Source organism: Podarcis gaigeae (assembly GCF_964106915.1).
Source record: "Podarcis gaigeae genome assembly, chromosome: 18".
In the NCBI taxonomy this organism is placed as follows: domain Eukaryota; kingdom Metazoa; phylum Chordata; class Lepidosauria; order Squamata; family Lacertidae; genus Podarcis; species Podarcis gaigeae.
In genome coordinates, this window is record NC_139696.1 from 13,073,015 (window position 1) to 13,089,933 (window position 16,919).

A 16,919-nucleotide genomic window follows, 5' to 3' on the forward strand; every position below is an offset into this window, starting at 1 on the left:
CTCGTGACGTAATCAGCAACGTCCCCCCACATCTTGGTCCACGAAAAGTCTCTGGCTACTAATTCCACTGTTTTCTCCTTGCCGAAGTGCCCAGCGCTGGGCGCGTCATGTAACTGCTGCAGTACCTTCGCGTGGAGGTCGTCTCCCGGCACGTAGAGGACTCCTTTGCGGATGAGGAGTCCGTCGCGTATCTGAAACTCGTCGTCCTTCGCCGTGCCGCTTCGCACCTCCTCCATCTTGGATCGTGCAAAGGAGTCCGTCTGCAGCGCGCGACGTACTGCGTCCAGGTCCACCGTGGCTGAGGCGCATGCCCATGTTTTCGGTGCGAAAATGTGCTTGGCTGCCGGTGGTGCCTCTTCCTCAAGATACTGTGGCTTTCTGGATAGCGCATCCGCCATGATGTTGTTGTCTCCCGGGATGTATTCTATCCGGAAGTCGAAATCTGCAAAGAACTCCGCCCAGCGGATGTGTCTTTGGTTCAGGAACCTCGCCGTGCGCCAGTACTCCAGGTTCTTATGGTCCGTGCGGACCTGCACTGTGTGTTTGGCTCCGATGAGGAAGTGCCGCCACGCCTTGAATGCTGCATGAATGGCTAGCAACTCCCTGTCCCAGATAGTGTAGTTCTGCTCCGACTTGCTGAGTTTCCTGGAGTAGAAAGCGCACGGCCTCCAGTCCCCTTGTGGATCCCGCTGCAACAGGACTGCCCCCACGGCTCTGTCTGAGGCATCCGTCTCAACCCTCATGGGTTTGCTGGGGTTCACATGTAGCAGTTGTTCTTCGGACGCGAAGAGACGCTTGAGTTTCTGAAAGGACTGCTCCGCCTGCTCTGTCCAGATGAACTTCTTCTTGGAGCTGAGGGTGTCGGTGATGGCCGCCGTCTGCATAGCAAAACCCTTGATAAACGTGCGATAAAAGTTGGCAAAGCCGACAAACTTCTGGACCTCCTTCCAATTGCACGGGCTCTTCCAGTCCAGCACCGATTGGACCTTGGCGCTGTCCATGGCGAGTCCCTTGTCGGACAGCTTGTAGCCCAGGAAATCCACCTCCATCACGTCGAACTGGCACTTCTCCAGTTTGGCGTAAAGCCTGTGCTCCCGTAGTCTCTGCAGGACTTCCCTGACATCCCTCTCGTGGGCCTCCTGCGACTCCGAGAAGATCAGGATGTCGTCCAGGAAGCAGACGCACTTCTTGTATAGGAGACCCGCCAAGACGTGGTGCATGAAGGCTTGAAAACAGTGGGAACCATTTTGTAATCCAAACGGCATAACTCTATATTCATAGGTGCCTAGCGGCGTAAACATGGCCGTCTTCCACTCGTCGCCCTCCCGCACGTGTATAAGATTGTACGCTCCGCGCAGATCCAACTTTGTAAAGATGCGACCCTTCCTCACCGTCGCCAGCAGGTCATCGATCTTGGGCATGGGGAAGGCTGTGGGCTTGGTTTTTGAGTTCAAAATTCTTTAATCAACTACCAGCCTCTTTTGGGGCGTGTCCCGCTTCTTCACAAAAAACACGGGGCTGCCCCCCACTGCCTTGGATTCCCGGATGACTCCCCGCTTCAAATCGTGATCTATGAACTCCCTGAGCTCTTGCAGTTCGTCTTCAGACATGGAATACAGTTTTCCAGTCGGCAGCGTCGCCCCCGGCAGGAGGTCAATCTTGCAGTCGTAGGGCCTGTGGGGAGGTAGTTTGTCCGCCTCCTTTTCGCAGAAAACCTCCAAAAACGCCTTGTACTTGTCGGGTACCGCTTGCAACATGCCTAGCTGTAGTTGTGGAGCATCCTCTTGCCCCTCATCCTCCTGGGTAGGCAGTATGCAATTTGCTGCGCAGTAGGAAGAGCTGAAGGTCAATTGGCGCTGGTACCATGCTAATGCCGGACTGTGCCGGTCCAGCCAGCTCATGCCCAACACTATGGGAGTGTCCGACAGTTGGGTGACGTTGAAGCTGATGATTTCGCGGTGATTCCCAATTTGCATCACCATTGGCGGCGTTTGCTGCACCACTTGTCCCCCTAGCAGCTCCCTGCCGTCCACTGTCACCACTTTCAGAGGCATCGTGGCAGGCAGGAGCGCTATGCTATGTTGAGTGACGAAATCCACTCCTATAAAGTCTGCATTGCTGCCAGAGTCAATGGTAATAGGGACTTCCATGGTGAGTCCAGTGGGCAGCTGAAGCGATGCGGTGAGTTGCACCACTGGTTTGGGTGGGAGGGGGTCTGTGGGCTGTAAGATCCCTGGGGACTGCTTCACTGACTTGTCTGGCTGGGCCCCAGTGCTTCTGATTCCAGCCAGACATCGTCGTTTCCCTGCTGTGGCTCACTCTGCTGAACTATTTCCTTAACTGTCGCTGAGGCTGCAGTGTGCTTGTGAATCCTCTGGGGACACTCTTTCGCCATATGCTGAGCACTGTCGCAGATGTAACACTTCCTGTTCCCTCTAGGAGGCTTCGGTTTGACTGCTCCCGGCGTTAGGGCTCTGGCTGCTGACTGAGCCTTGGCACCACCTAACTCCATCGGCTCCTCTCCCCCTCCCAGTGGAGGCGTGGATTGAGTGCGCGCTGTTTCCCTGGGAAAGAAAGGAAGTGCTCTTGCCGGTGTGCGTCCCCAACGCCCTTCGTCTTTGCTCCAGGAACGTTCTTCCAGCCTCACCCCAATCGTCAGCGCTCTCTGGATCACGTCTTTAGTGGTCTGGGGCCTCTCCCCCCTCGCAATTTCGTCTTTCACAGCTCCGTTCAGCCCCTCCCAAAACAGGTCCCTGACGGCAGCTGAATCTTTTTCCCATCCCAACGCGTTGACTAATGCAAAAAAGCGGGAGTGATATTGTCTTACAGTGGCTCTGCCTTGTTTCAGCCCATGTACCTCTTTTCTGGCGATATCTACATCAATCTCTGATAAAAAACACGCATCCATCGCCTTAAGGAAGGCTTTCGCATTTCGGAGGGCTGGGTCTTTATCTCGGTACAGATTCCGCAGCCACGCTTTAGCGTCTCCGTGGAGATGCGTTAGTATGAAGCCTACTTTCTCCTGCTCGTCTCTAAAGTCCTTCTCCAGCAATTCTAGGGCGAAAACCACGTCTGCTCTGAAGTTAGGGTACTGCTGCAGGTTCCCATCGAAATGCGACACAAGGCTGCCTCCTCTCTTCCCCAGCCCAATCCCCTCTGGTCTGGTTCCCAGTGCCCCCTGTTTAGCCAACTTTTCCAACCTGATTTCCAGATCCTTGCAGGCAGCAGCGGATTCTTCTTCCCTCTTCCTGGATGCCAGTATTTCCGTGTTAAGTTGTGTCACTGCGTTTTGCAGGGCTGTTATTTGTTGTTCGGTAGTCATCTTGTCCTGCCTTCGTGAGCTCGCGAAGCACCAATCTTCGCCCCTCGCTGCGTCCACTCACGTTGCGAGGTTTTATTGTGAGATGGAGCTTACTGTCAGAGTTGCCTCTAGGTCCCAGCTCACAGAGGACCAACGCTAGTCAGTAATAACGTACAAAAGTCTTTATTGAAGATTAGTTTCCATTTCCAAACCGCAGCGTGCAACTCTACGTCTTAGAACCTAGACCGGCGAAGCTCCATCTGAGTCTCCGCCCCCTACACACCAGTTTAAGACTCTACCGCTTGGTTCTCTGCCGCTGCCGCTGGTGGCGCTACATCCTGAGCCTCTACCGCCTGGACCTCTGTCGGTGCCGCTGGTGCCTCTACAGCCTGAGCCTCTGCCACTGCCGCTGGTGCCTCCGCCGCCAGAGCGTCTACCGTCTGGGCCCTTGCCGCTGCCGCTGGTGCTTCCGCCGCCAGAGCCTCTACCGCCTGGGCCTCTGCAACTGCTGCTGGTGCCGCCGCCGCCTGAGCCTCTACTGCCTGGGCCTCTGCCACTACCGTTGGTGCCTTCGCAGCCTGAGCCTCTACCACCTCGGCCTCTGCCACTGTCGCTGTTGCCGCCGCCACCAGAGGCTCTACTGCCTGGGTCTCTGCCACTGCCGCTGGTGCCTCCGCAGACCGAGCCTCTACCGCCTTGTCCTCTTCCACTGCCGCTGGTGCCTCCGCCTCCAGAGCCTCTACCGCTTGGACACTTGTCTCTGATGCTGGTGCTTCCGCCGCCAGAGCCTCTACCGCCTGGGCCCTTGCCGCTGCCGCTCGTGCTTTCGCCGCCAGAGCCTCTGCTGCTTGGACACTTGCCTCTGATGCTGGTGCTTCCGCCGCCAGAGCCTCTACCGCCTGGGCCTTTGCCGCTGCCGCTGGTGCCTCCGCCGCCAGAGCATCTACCACCTGGGCCTTCCGCTGCTGCTAGTAACTCCTCAGCCTACTCCTCTACCGATTGGGCCTCGGGCACTGCCACTGGTGCCTTCGCCGCCAGAGCCTCTAATGCACGGGTGTCAAACACAAGGCCCGCGGGCCGAATCCGGCCCGCCAGACCTCGTCATGTGGCCCGTGTAGCCGCCAGCCTGCTTCCCCCTGCGAGGCGGCGCGCTGTGGGCGGGGATGGGGGGCTGGAAGGCGGGCAGTGGAAAAAGCGAAGGCGCTCCCTTCCCGCGCCGTTACTTGGCCGGCCTGAGAGAAAATTTCTGAGGCGGAGGCGGCCTTCGTCCAGGGTCGGGGGGCCATGGTGGGACTTTGCCCTCCTGGCAGCCTGGAGCTGGGGCGGCTGCGGGACCCGCCGGGCATCGGCGGCGGAGTCGTCGTCGGCGCTTCTTCTCCTTCTCCTCCTCCTTTGTCTTGCTCACCGTCGCTGCCTCTCTCACCTTGCTCGAGGCAGGCCTGGAGCCGGGACAACCTGGGCTTCGAGCCTGAGGAGGAGGCGGGCGAACCAACGCTAGTCAGTAATAACGTACAAAAGTCTTTATTGAAGATTAGTTTCCATTTCCAAACCGCAGCGTGCAACTCTACGTCTTAGAACCTAGACTGGCGAAGCTCCATCTGAGTCTCCGCCCCCTACACACCAGTTTAAGACTCTAGCTTTACTCCACCTCTTCCGTTGTTCTTTCCTCCTCTGGGTCCGTCTGCCCCCTGGGGTTTCCTCCTTTCTGGACTCTTCTGACGCTGACCCCCCTGATTCTTGCCCCTCCTTCCGGCGGGCTTTAGGACCTGGTTCCCTATCCGGGATACCTGCTGTGCCGCTCGCCTGTACATTTGAACTTGGCACGCGCGCCCGGCCGGTAACTTTCCTCTTGACCGTTTCCCCGCTCTCCGATGGAGGCGTGGTCAATCCTGACTCATCTCCTCTCTCTGGTGGTGAGAACACTGGTCCCGATGCCTGGGACTCCTCCCCCCCACTGCGTTCTGGTGGGGAAGCTGGTCCTGATTTCCAACTGCTGCTCTGGGAGTCCCCGCTGGCCCCTTCCTTCTGGGGTTTCCCCCTTGGCACCCCCCTTGCCCTGGCCATCGGCGCTCCCTTCTGTGAATCTTCCGATTCGCTGGAGAGGCTCATGGAATCCCTCGGACCACTGTCACCGCCTTCGCTCCCCTCGGATTCCTCCCCCTCGCTCTCCATTTCCTCCCTCTCCTGTGCCTCTGCTCCTGAGCCCCTGACAAATTTCTTTAAAAAGCGCAACAACTTTGGTTGGCCCTCACGGCCCTTCACTTCATCAAATCTGGCCCTCCTTGAAAAAAGTTTGGGCACCACTGCTCTAACGCGTGGGCACTTTCCTCTGCCGCTGTTGCTTCCGCCGCCAGAGCCTCTATTGCCTGGGCCTCTACCACTGCTGCTGGTGCCTCTGCAGTGAGAGCCTCTACCGCCTGGGCCCTTTCCGTTGCCGCTGGTTTTCCGCCGCCAGAGCCTCTACTGCCTGGGCCTCTGCCGGTGCTGCTGGTGCCTCCGCAGCCTGAGCCTCTACCGCCTGGGCTTCTACCCCTGCCGCTGGTGACTCCACCGCCAGAGCCTCTACCGCCTGGGCCCTTGCCGCTGCCACTGGTGCCTCTGCCTCGAGAGACTCTACCGCTTGGACACTTGCCTCTGATGCTGGTGCTTCCACCGCCAGAGCCTCTACCGCTTGGACCCTTGCCTCTGATGCTGGTGCTTCCGCCGCCAGAGCCTCTAGCTCCTGGGCCCTTGCCACTGCCGCTGGTGCCTCCGCAGCCCGAGCCTCTACCAGCGGCAGCGGTATAGCCACAGGTAAAGAAGCTCACTCTGCCAAGGCACCACCGGCAGCTGCAGAGGTCCAGGAGATGCATCCTGGACAGCGGGGGAACCAGCAAGAGCGGCAGAGGCCCAGGCAGTAGAGGCTCAGGCTGCCGAGGCACCAGTGGCCTCTGGTGGCGGAGGCAACAGCGACAGTGGCAAAGGCCGAGGTGGTAAAGACTCAGGCTGCGAAGGCACCAGCGGCAGTGGCAGAGGCCCAGGCGGTAGAGGCTTCTGGTGGCGGAAGCACCAGCGGAGGCAGCAAGTGCCCAGGCGGTAGAGGCTTAGGCTGCAGAGGCACCAGCGGCAATGGCAGAGGCCGAGGTGGTAGAGGATCTGGTGGCCTAGGCACCAGTGGCAGTGGCCGAGGCACATGCGGTAGAGGCTAAGGCTCCGGAGGCACCAGCGGCAGTGCCAGAGGTCCAGGGGGTAGAGGCTCGGGCTGCGGAGGAACCAGCGACAGCGGTAGAGACCCAGGCAGTGGAGCCTCTGGCGGCGGAGGCAACAGCGACAGTGACAGAAGCCGAGGTGGTAGAGGCTGAGGCTGCGGAAGCACCAGCAGCAGTGGCAGAGGCCCATGCAGTAGAGGCTCTGGCAGGCGGAAGCATCAGTGGCAGCGGCAAGTGCCCACGTGGTAGAGGCTCTGGCGGCGGCAGCACCAGCGGCAGTTGCAGAGGCCGAGGTGGTAGAGGCTCAGGCTGCGGAGGCACCAGCGGCACCGGCAGAGGCCCAGGCGATAGAGGCTTGGCCTGCGGTAGCACCATTGGCAGAGGCAAGAGTCCAGGCGGTAGAGGCTCTGGCGGCGAAGGCAGAAGTGGCAGAGGCCGAGGCGGTAGAGGCTCAGGCTGCAGAGCCACCAGCGGTACTGGCAGAGGCCCAGGCGGTAGAGGCTCTGGTGGCGGAAGCACCAGCGGAGGCAGCAAGGGCCCAAGCGGTAGAGGCTCCGGCGGCAGAGGCAGCAGCGACAGTGGCAGAGGCCCATGCGGTAGAGGATCTGGCGGCGGAGGCACCAGCGGCAGTGTCAGAAGCCCAGGAGGTAGAGGTTCTGGCGGCGGAGGCACCAGCGGCAGTGTCAGAGGGCCAGGCGGTAGAGGATCTGGCGACCTAGGCACCAGTGGCAGTGGCCGAGGCCCAGGCGATAGAGGCTAAGCCTCCGGAGGCACCAGCGGCACCGGCAGAGGCCCAGACCGTAGAGGCTCTGGCGGAGGAGGCAACAGTGGCAGTGGAAGAGGCCCAGGCAGTAGAGGCTCGGGCTGCGGAGGCACCAGCGGCAGAGACCCAGGCAGTAGAGCCTCTGGCGGCGGAGGCAACAACAACAGTGGCAGAGGCCGAGGTGCTAGAGTTTCAGGCTGCGGAGGCACCAGCGGCAGCGGCAAAGGCCAAGGTGGTAGAGGCTCTGGCTGCGGAGGCACCAGCGGCACCGGCAGAGGCCCAGGCGGTAGAGGCTTGGCCTGCGGTAGCACCATTGGCAGAGGCAAGAGTCCAGGCGGTAGAGGCTCTGGCGGCGAAGGCAGAAGTGGCAGAGGCCGAGGCGGTAGAGGCTCAGGCTGCGGAGCCACCAGCGGTACTGGCAGAGGACCAGGTGGTAGAGGCTCTGGTGGCGGAAGCACCAGCGGAGGCAGCAAGGGCCCAAGCGGTAGAAGCTCTGGCGGCAGAGGCAGTAGAGACAGTGGCAGAGGCCCATGCGGTAGAGGCTCTGGCGGCGGAGGCACCAGTGGCAGTGTCAGAGGCCCAGGCGGTAGAGGATCTGGCGGCGGAGGCACCAACGGCAGCTGCAGAGGTCCAGGCGATGCAGCCTGGGCGGCGGCAGATCCAGCAAGTGCAGCGGAGGCCAAGTCAGTAGAGGCTCAGGCTGCCGCCTTCGCCGCCAGAGGCAGAGGCCGAGGGGGTAGAGGCTCTGGCTGCGAAGGCACCAGCGGCACCGGCAGAAGCCCAGGCGACAGAGGCTCTGGCAGTGAAGGAACCAGTGGCAGCTGCAGAGACCCCGGCTCTGGCGGCGGAAGCACCAGCATCACAGGCAAGTGTCCAAGCGGTAGAGACTCTGGTGGCGGAAGCGGCAGTGGCAGAGGCCGAGGAGGTAGAGGCTCTGGCTGCGGAGGCACCAGCGGCGCCGGCAGAGGCCCAGGCGGTAGAGGCTCTGGCAGCGAAGGGACCAGCGGCAGCGGCAGAGGCCCTTTGCTGCTGTCGCTGGTGCTTCCTCCGCCGAAGCCTCTACTGCCTGAGCCTCTGCCGCTGCCGCTTTCGCAGCCTGAGCCTCTACCACCTGGGCCTCTGCCACTGCCGCTGCTGCCTCTGACGCCAGAGCCTCTACCGCCTGGGCCCTTGCTGCCTCTGCTGGTGTTTCCGCCACCTGAGCCTCTACCGCCTGGTCCTCTGCCCGTGCCGCTGGTGCCTCCGGAGCCTTATGCTCTACTGCCTGGGCCTCGGCCATTGCCACTGGTGCCTCTGCAGCCCGAGCCTCTACCGCCTGGACCTCTGGCACTGCCGCTGGTGCCTCCGCATCCCAAGCCTCTACTCCCTGGGTCTCTGCCGCTGCCGCTGGTGTCTCCGCAGCCCGAGCCTCTACCGCTTGGACCGTTGCCTCTGATGCTGGTGCTTCCACCGCCAGAGCCTCTACCGCCTGGGTCTCTGACGCTGCCGATGGTGCTTCCGCCGCCAGAGCCTCTACCGCCTGGGCCCTTGCCTCTGCCACTGGTGCCTCTGCAGCCCAAGCCTTTACCGCTTGGGCACTTGCTGCCTCCACTGGTGCTTCCACAGCCAGAGCCTCTACCGCTGCTGGTGGTGTCTTCGTATCCCGAGCCTCTATCGCCTAGGCCTCTGCCGGTGCCGCTGGTGCCTCCGCAGCCTGAGCCTCTACCACCTGAGGCTATACCGCTGCCGCTCGTGCCTTCACCGCCAGAGCCTCTTCCGCCTGGGCCCTTGCCGCTGCCGCTGGTGCCTTCGCAGCCCAAGCCTCTACCACCTGGGCCTCTATCGGTGCCGCTGTTGCCTCCGCCGCTAGAGCCTCTCCCGCCTGGGTCTCTGCCGCTGCCGCTGGTGTCTCTGCAGCCCGAGCCTCTACCGCTTGGACCCTTGCCTCTGATGCTGGTTCTTCCACCAGAGCCTCTACCGCCTGGTCCTCTGACGCTGCCGATGGTGCTTCCGACGCCAGAGCCTCTACCACCTCGGCCTCTGCCACTGTCACTGTTCCCTCCGCCACCAGAGGCACTACTGCCTGGGACTGTGCCGCTGCCGCTGGTGCCTCCGCAGTCCAAGCCTCTACCGCCTAGGTCTCTTCCATTGCCGCTGGTGCCTCCGCCTCCAGAGCCTCTACCGCTTGGACACTTGCCTCTGATGCTGGTGCATCCGCCGCCAGAGCCTCTACCACCTGGGCCGCTGCCGCTGCCGCTGGTTGAAGAGCCTGAGCCTCTACTGCCTCTGCTGCACTTGCTGGATCTGCCGCCGTCCAGACTGCATTACCTGGACCTCTGCAGCTGTCGTTGGTGTCTCGCCAACATAAGCTTCTTCCACCTGTGGCTCTGCCGCTACCGCTGGTTCCTCCGCCTCCCAGGCTGCATTGCCTGGGCCTGTCTCTGGTACCTGTCTCTGGTGCCCCCGCAGCCCGAGCTTCTACCGCCTGGGCCTCTGCCGCTGGTGCCCCCGCAGCCTGAGCCTCTACTGCCTGGGCCTCTGCCGCTGCCGCTGGTGTCTCCGCAGCCCGAGCCTCTACCGCTTGGACCGTTGCCTCTGATGCTGGTGCTTCCACCGCCAGAGCCTCTACCGCCTGGGTCTCTGACGCTGCCGATGGTGCTTCCGCCGCCAGAGCCTCTACCGCCTGGGCCCTTGCCTCTGCCACTGGTGCCTCTGCAGCCCAAGCCTTTACCGCTTGGGCACTTGCTGCCTCCACTGGTGCTTCCACAGCCAGAGCCTCTACCGCTGCTGGTGGTGTCTTCGTATCCCGAGCCTCTATCGCCTAGGCCTCTGCCGGTGCCGCTGGTGCCTCCGCAGCCTGAGCCTCTACCACCTGAGGCTATACCGCTGCCGCTCGTGCCTTCACCGCCAGAGCCTCTTCCGCCTGGGCCCTTGCCGCTGCCGCTGGTGCCTTCGCAGCCCAAGCCTCTACCACCTGGGCCTCTATCGGTGCCGCTGTTGCCTCCGCCGCTAGAGCCTCTCCCGCCTGGGTCTCTGCCGCTGCCGCTGGTGTCTCTGCAGCCCGAGCCTCTACCGCTTGGACCCTTGCCTCTGATGCTGGTTCTTCCACCAGAGCCTCTACCGCCTGGTCCTCTGACGCTGCCGATGGTGCTTCCGACGCCAGAGCCTCTACCACCTCGGCCTCTGCCACTGTCACTGTTCCCTCCGCCACCAGAGGCACTACTGCCTGGGACTGTGCCGCTGCCGCTGGTGCCTCCGCAGTCCAAGCCTCTACCGCCTAGGTCTCTTCCATTGCCGCTGGTGCCTCCGCCTCCAGAGCCTCTACCGCTTGGACACTTGCCTCTGATGCTGGTGCATCCGCCGCCAGAGCCTCTACCACCTGGGCCGCTGCCGCTGCCGCTGGTTGAAGAGCCTGAGCCTCTACTGCCTCTGCTGCACTTGCTGGATCTGCCGCCGTCCAGACTGCATTACCTGGACCTCTGCAGCTGTCGTTGGTGTCTCGCCAACATAAGCTTCTTCCACCTGTGGCTCTGCCGCTACCGCTGGTTCCTCCGCCTCCCAGGCTGCATTGCCTGGGCCTGTCTCTGGTACCTGTCTCTGGTGCCCCCGCAGCCCGAGCTTCTACCGCCTGGGCCTCTGCCGCTGGTGCCCCCGCAGCCTGAGCCTCTACTGCCTGGGCCTCTGCCGCTGCCGCTGGTGCCTCCGCAGCCCGAGCCTCTACTGCCTGGGCCTCTGCCGCTGCTGCTGCCTTCGCAGCCAGAGCCTATACCGCATGGGCCTCTGCCACTGCCAATGGTGCTTCCGCAGCCAGAGCCTCTTCCACCTCGGCATTTGCCGCTGCCGCTGGTGCCTCCGCCGCTAAAGCCTCTACCGCCTGGGCCTCTGCCTCTGCCGCTGGTGCCTCCGCAGCCCGAGCTTCTACTGCTGTCTCTGCTGGTGCTTCCGCCATCCGGGGCCTCTGCCGCCTGGGCCTCAGCCAGTGCCGCTGGCGCCTCCGCATCCAGAGCCTCTTCCACCTCGGCCTTTGCCGCTACTGCTGGTGCCTCCGCCGCCAGAGACCCTACCGTCTGGGCCTCTGCAGCTGGTCCCTTCGCTGCCAGAGCCTCTACCGCCTGGGCCTCTGCCCGTGCCGCTGGTGCCTTCGCCGCCAGAGCCTCTACCGCGTGGGCACTTGCCGCTGGTGCTTCCGCCGCCAGAGCTTCTACTGCATGGGCCTCTGCCGCTGCCACTGGTGCCTCGGTAGCCTGAGCCTCTACTGCCTTGGTCTCTGCTGCACTTGCTTGATCTGCCGCCGCCCAGGCTGCATTGCCTGGACCTCTGCAGCTGCCGTTGGTGCCTCCGCCGCCATATCCTCTACCACCTGGGCCTTTGCCGCTGCCGCTCGTGCCTCTGCCGCCGGAGCCTCTACCGCTTGGGCCCTTGCTGCCTCCGCTGGTGCTTCCGCCACCAGAGCCTCCGGAGCCCGAGCCTCTACTGCCTGGGCCCTTGCCACTGCCGCTGATGCTTCCGCCACCAGAGCCTCTACCGCTTAGACACTTGCCACTGATGCTGGTGCTTCCGCCGCCAGAGCCTCTACTGCCTAGGCCTCTGATGCTGGTGCTTCAGCCGCCAGAGCCACTACCGCCTGGACCTCTGCCGCTGCCGCTGGTGCCTCCGCCGCCACATCCTCTACCGCCTGGGCCCTTACCGCTGCCGCTGGTGCTTCCGCCACCAGAGCCTCTACCGTCTGGGCCTCTGCCACTGCCGCTGGTGCCTCCGTAGCCTGAGCCTCTAGCACCTCGGCCTCGCTGTTGCCTCCGCCGGCAGGGACTCTACTGCCTGGGTCTCTGCCACTGGTTGCCTCCGCAGCCCGAGCCTCTACCGCCTGGGCCTCTTCCACTGCCGCTGGTGCCTCCGCTGCCAGAGCCTCTACCGTCTGAGCCTCTGGGCTGCCGTTGGTGCCTCCGCATCCCGAGCCTCTAGCGCCTGGGCCTCTGCCACTGCCACTGGTGCCTCCAACGCCAGAGCCTCTACTGCCAGGGCCTCTGCCGCTGCCGCTGGTTCCTCCCCCGCCTGATCCTCTACCGCCTGGGCCCTTGTCGCTGCCGCTGGTGCCTCCCCCGCCTAAGCCGCTTCTGTCTGGACTTCTGCCGCTGCTGCTGGTTCCTCCCCCGCCTGAACCTCTTCCGCCTGGGCCTCTGCCAATGCTGCTGGTGCCTCCGCCGCCAGAGCCTCTACCGCCTGGGACTTTGCTGCTGCCGCTGTTGCCTCCATCGCCAGAGCCTCTGCCACCTGGGTCTCTGTTGCTGCTGCAGGTGCCGCCGACTGAGCCTGTACTGCCTGGGCCTGTGCCGCTCTTGCTGGTTCCTCCGCCTCCCAGGCTTCATCGGCTGGGACTCTACCGCTGCCGCTGGTGCTTCCTCCACCTGAGCTTCTTCTGTCCCGACCTCTGCGACTGCCGCTGGTGCCTCCCCCGCCTGAGCCTCTTCCGCCTTGGCCTCTGCCGCTCGTTTTCTGCCGCCTGAGCCTTTACCGCCTGGGCCTCTTCCACGGCCACTGGTGCCTCGGCAGCCTGAGCCTCTACTGCCTGGGCCTCTGCCGCTCTTGCTGGTTCCGCCGCTGCCCAGGCTGCATCGTCTGGACCTCTGCAGCTGCTAGTAGTGCCTTGGCAGTGTGAGCTTCTTCCACCTGTGGCTCTACCGCTGCTGCTGGTGCCTCCGCCGCCAGAGCATCCACCACCTGGGCCTCTGCCGCTGCTGCTGGTTCCTCGGGAGCCCGAGCCTCTTCCGTCTGGACCTCTGCTGCTGCCGCTGGTTTTCCGCCGCCTGAGCCTCTTCCTCCTGGGCCTCTGCCGCTGCCGCCTCTGCCGCCTCTGCCGCCAGAGTGTCTCTGCTGCTGGTGCCTCCTCCACCTGAGCCGCTTCTGTCTGGACCTCTGCCGCTGGTGCCACCCCCGCCTGAGCCTCTTCCGCCTTGGCCTCTGCCGCTGGTTTTCCTGAGCTTGTTCCGCCTGGGCCTCTGCCGCTGGTTTTCTGCTGTTTGAGCCTTCATCGCCTGGGCCTCTACCACTGCAGCTGGTGCCTCCGCCGCGAGAGCCTCTACCTTCAGGGCCTCTGCCACGGCCACTGGTGCCTCGGCAACCTGAGCCTCTACTGCCTGGGCCTCTGTCGCTCTTGCTGGTTCCGCTGCTGCCCAGGATGCATCGCCTGGACCTCTACAGCTGCCGGTGGTGCCTTGGAAGTGTGAACTTCTTCCCCCTCTGGCTATACCGCTGCGCTGGTTCCTCCGCCTCCCAGGCTGCATCGCCTGGGCCTTGGCCGCTGCCGCTGGTGCCTCGGCAGAGGCCCAGGCGGTAGAGGCTCTGGTGGCGGAAGCCTCTACTGCCTGGGCCTCTCTCACTGCTGCTGGTGCTTCCGCCACCAGAGCCTCTAAAGCCTGGGCCCTTACCGCTGCCGCTGGTGCTTCCGCCACCAGAGCCTCTACCGCCCGGGCCTCTGCCACTGCCCCTGGTGCCTCCACCGCCAGAGGCTCTACTGCCGGGGTCTCTGCGGCTGCGGTTCGTGCCTCCGCAGCCCGAGCCTCTACTGCCTGGGCCCTTGCCGCTTCCGCCACCAGAGCCTCTACCGCTTGGACACATGACTCTGATGCTGGTACTTCCGCCGCCAGAGCCTGGGCCTCTGCCGCTGCCGCTGGTCCCTTCGCTGTCAGAGCCTCTACTGCCTGGGCCTCTGCCGATGCCGCTGGTGCCTCCGCAGCCAGAGCCTCTTCCACCTCGGCCTTTGCCGCTGCCGCTGGTGCCTCCACCGCCAGAGCCTCTACCGCCTGGGCCAATGCCTCTGCTGCTAGTGCCTCCGCAGCCCAAGCTTCGACTGCTGTCTCTGCTGGTGCTTCCGCCACCAGAGCCTCTGCTGCCTGGGCCTCTGCCACTGCCGCTGGTGCCTCCGCAGCCAGAGCCTCTTCCACCTCTGCCTTTGCCGCTGCTGCTGGTGCCTCCGCAGCCAGAGCCTCTTCCACCTCGGCCTTTGCCGCTGCTGCTGGTGCCTCCGCCGCCTGATCCTCTACCGCCTGGGCCTATGCCGCTGCCGCTGGTGCCTTCGCTACCAGAGCCTCTACCGCCTGGGCCTCTGCTGGTGCTGCTGATGCCTTCGCCGCCAGAGCCCCTACCGTGTGGGCACTTGCTGCTGGTGCTTCCGCCGCCAGAGCCTCTACTGCATGGGCCTCTGCCACTGCTGCTGGTACTTCCGCTTCCAGAGCCTCTACTGCCTGGGCCTCTGCCGCTGCCACTTGTGCCTCGGCAGCCTGAGCCTCTATTGCCTTGGCCTCTGCTGCACTTGCTTGATCTGGACCTCTGCAGCTGCCGTTGGTGCCTCCGCCGCCACATCCTCTACCACCTGTGCCTTTGCCGCTGCCGCTCGTGCCTCCGCAGCCTGAGCCTCTACTGCCTAGGCCCTTGCCGCTGCCGCTGATGCTTCCGCCACCAGAGCCTCTACCGCTTGGAAACTTGCCACTGATGCTGGTGCTTCGGCCGCCAGAGCTCTACCGCCTGGACCTCTGCCGCGGTCACTGGTGCGTCCACCGCCAGAGCCTCTACCGACTGGGCCTCTGCCACTGCCGCTGGTGCCTCCGCAGCCTGAGCCTTTAGCACCTCGGCCTCTGCCACTGTCGCTGTTGCCTCCGCCGCCAGAGGATCTAGTGCCTGGGTCTCTGCCGCTCGTGCCTCCGCAGCCCGAGCCTCTACCGCCTGGGCCTCTTCCACTGCCGCTGGTGCCTCCGCCGCTAGAGCCTCTACCGTCTGGGCCTCTGCCGGTGCCGCTGGTGTTTCCGGAGCCTTAGCCTCTACCGCCTTGGCCTCTGCTGCTCTTGCTGGATCTGCCGCCGCCCAGGTAGCATCGCCTGGACCTCTGCCAGTGCCGCTGGTGCCTCCGTAGCCTGAGCCTCTACTGCCTGGGCCTCTGCCACTGCTGCTGTTGCTTCCGCCACAAGAGCCTCTACTGCCTGGGCCCTTACCGCTCCCGCTGGTGCTTCCGCAGCCTGAGCCTTTAGCACCTCGGCCTCTGCCACTGCCCCTGGTGCCTCCAGTGGCTCTACTGCTGGGGTCTCTGCCACTGCCACTCGTGCCTCCGCAGCCCGAGCCTCTACTGCCTGGGCTCTTGCCGCTGCCACTGATGCTTCTGCCACCAGAGCTCCTACCGCTTGGACAATTGCCTCTGATGCTGGTGCTTCCGCCACCAGAGTCTGGGCCTCTGCCGCTGGTCCCTTCACTGCCAAAGCCTCTACCGTCTGAGCCTCTGGGCTGCCGTTGGTGCCTCCGCATCCCGAGCCTCTAGCGCCTGGGCCTCTGCCACTGCCACTGGTGCCTCCAACGCCAGAGCCTCTACTGCCAGGGCCTCTGCCGCTGCCGCTGGTTCCTCCCCCGCCTGATCCTCTACCGCCTGGGCCCTTGTCGCTGCCGCTGGTGCCTCCCCCGCCTAAGCCGCTTCTGTCTGGACTTCTGCCGCTGCTGCTGGTTCCTCCCCCGCCTGAACCTCTTCCGCCTGGGCCTCTGCCAATGCTGCTGGTGCCTCCGCCGCCAGAGCCTCTACCGCCTGGGACTTTGCTGCTGCCGCTGTTGCCTCCATCGCCAGAGCCTCTGCCACCTGGGTCTCTGTTGCTGCTGCAGGTGCCGCCGACTGAGCCTGTACTGCCTGGGCCTGTGCCGCTCTTGCTGGTTCCTCCGCCTCCCAGGCTTCATCGGCTGGGACTCTACCGCTGCCGCTGGTGCTTCCTCCACCTGAGCTTCTTCTGTCCCGACCTCTGCGACTGCCGCTGGTGCCTCCCCCGCCTGAGCCTCTTCCGCCTTGGCCTCTGCCGCTCGTTTTCTGCCGCCTGAGCCTTTACCGCCTGGGCCTCTTCCACGGCCACTGGTGCCTCGGCAGCCTGAGCCTCTACTGCCTGGGCCTCTGCCGCTCTTGCTGGTTCCGCCGCTGCCCAGGCTGCATCGTCTGGACCTCTGCAGCTGCTAGTAGTGCCTTGGCAGTGTGAGCTTCTTCCACCTGTGGCTCTACCGCTGCTGCTGGTGCCTCCGCCGCCAGAGCATCCACCACCTGGGCCTCTGCCGCTGCTGCTGGTTCCTCGGGAGCCCGAGCCTCTTCCGTCTGGACCTCTGCTGCTGCCGCTGGTTTTCCGCCGCCTGAGCCTCTTCCTCCTGGGCCTCTGCCGCTGCCGCCTCTGCCGCCTCTGCCGCCAGAGTGTCTCTGCTGCTGGTGCCTCCTCCACCTGAGCCGCTTCTGTCTGGACCTCTGCCGCTGGTGCCACCCCCGCCTGAGCCTCTTCCGCCTTGGCCTCTGCCGCTGGTTTTCCTGAGCTTGTTCCGCCTGGGCCTCTGCCGCTGGTTTTCTGCTGTTTGAGCCTTCATCGCCTGGGCCTCTACCACTGCAGCTGGTGCCTCCGCCGCGAGAGCCTCTACCTTCAGGGCCTCTGCCACGGCCACTGGTGCCTCGGCAACCTGAGCCTCTACTGCCTGGGCCTCTGTCGCTCTTGCTGGTTCCGCTGCTGCCCAGGATGCATCGCCTGGACCTCTACAGCTGCCGGTGGTGCCTTGGAAGTGTGAACTTCTTCCCCCTCTGGCTATACCGCTGCGCTGGTTCCTCCGCCTCCCAGGCTGCATCGCCTGGGCCTTGGCCGCTGCCGCTGGTGCCTCGGCAGAGGCCCAGGCGGTAGAGGCTCTGGTG